The following is a 1,821-nucleotide window of genomic DNA, read 5'->3' on the forward strand; positions in this document are numbered from 1 at the left end:
AGATCTTTTCTTCTACCCCTTGACCCTGAGATTGAGCGGACCCTTCGAAAAACTCGAAAGGAGCAAAGACTTCGAAAACAAAGAAAAAAGCAAAAGAGAGAGAGGTGAAATCAGTCCTGAAGTGAGGTTAGTAGAGAGTACGAGCACATCAATGGCAGATATTCCACCTCGTGATCCGGTGATCCACCTGCTGTTAACGTAATATGAGGGATCATGCAAGAAATGATGATTCAACCATATCCAGATGGCGGACAACAGAGACGTGGCAATGCGGAGAATATGCCGCCCCGGCTTTTCAGAACTTTGATTCAGGATAGTCAACCCTATTCCAGCCCACGCAAACTTTGAGCTTAAACCAATGATGTTCCAAATGTTGCAGACAATTGGACATTTTGGAGGACTTGGAGGCAGGAGGAACATGAGGATCCACATGATCATCTGAAATCATTCATTCAAATTGCAAATGCATTTCGATTACCTGGTATAACAGACGATGCTCTGAGACTACACTTTTTCCATTTTCTTGAAGGACCAAGCTAGAGCATGGCTCAATGCATTTCCACCAGGATCCATCACCACATGGGGGTCGTTAGTGGAGAAGTTCTTAACAAAATTTTTCCCACCTACTCGCCACGCTGATATCAGAGAGGAGATCATCTCCTTTAGACAGTATGATCGTGAACCTGTTCACGAGGCGTGGGAGAGATTTAAAGAACTAATCAGGAAATGTCCGAACCATGGCTTGCCGGCATGCATCCAGATAGAACATTTCTTTAGAGGTTTAGATCATCCTACTAAGATGATGCTAAACAATGCTGCCAACGGAGCTTTACAAAGAAGACATTCAACGAGATAGTTGACATCCTAAATGACTTAGCTTCACACAACGAACTATGGTGTTCGCAAAGATCTAGGGCAGCACCAAAGAAGCAAGATCCAGCTGGATTGGAGTTTGGCTCTGGACATTGCGACCTCGATGCAAAAGAGATGGTTACAATGAACCAGAGGCTGAAAGAGATGGCATTGGAATAAAAAATCCATTAGCCACGCCGATACAACCTGTGCAGTCGGATTATTATGCACTCCTGCCCCTGTTTGCCAAGTCAACGATCTCATTTTGTTCATTCTGTAGTGAAAACCATATTTATGATAATTGTCCACATAACCCTGCTTCCGTTTTTTATGTAGGACATGGGAAAAATAGGAACTTTAACCATATTCGAACACCTACAACCCAGGTTGGAGGGCACCACCCTAATTCTCATGGGGAGGACAAGGAGGTTCGAGCGGTTTTAATCAAGGGCAGAGCCAGCAGAACAAGCAGCCCTATGTTCCACCTACACAGCAATACATCCCACCACCGCAACAGCAGTACAATCAGAGAACACAGACTCCACCAGTTCAAAATAACAACTCAAATCTTGAGGATATGATGAAGGAGTACATGGCCCGAACCGACGCAGTGATACAATCCCAAGCGGCATCAATGAGGAATTTCGAGACCCAATTGGGACAGCTCGCAATGAATTGAAGAATAGACCACAAGGTTCTTTTCCAGGCCATACTGAATTACCAAAACGAGAAGGGAAAGAACAGTGCAAAGCTGTCACCCTCAGGAGTGGACTGGCATATGATGGACCAACAATGCCAACAACAGATGTACAGATTCCGTCCACTGAACCAATTGTAAAGATACCAGAAAATCCAACAACACCAGAAAAAGAAAATATTAGAAAAGGTAATGAGGACACCCCGAGTGTTCCTCCACAGGTACAGCCTTCTTTTACCCCAACTCCCCCGTTTCCACAAAGATTAGTTAAG

At 44.4% G+C, this 1,821-nt stretch overlaps 1 non-coding gene across 1 annotated transcript; it reads right to left on the reverse strand.

The window, feature by feature from the left end:
- Positions 1 to 637: 637 nt before the first annotated feature.
- LOC148207179 (small nucleolar RNA R71) lies at positions 638 to 744 on the reverse strand. The gene has a single exon (XR_015788104.1). It is a non-coding gene; the product is annotated as a small nucleolar RNA R71 (small nucleolar RNA).
- Positions 745 to 1,821: the final 1,077 nt, after the last annotated feature.

Source organism: Momordica charantia, unplaced genomic scaffold (assembly GCF_013281855.1).
Source record: "Momordica charantia cultivar OHB3-1 unplaced genomic scaffold, Mcharantia_2.0 BLBB01000176.1, whole genome shotgun sequence".
Taxonomy (NCBI): Eukaryota; Viridiplantae; Streptophyta; class Magnoliopsida; order Cucurbitales; family Cucurbitaceae; genus Momordica; species Momordica charantia.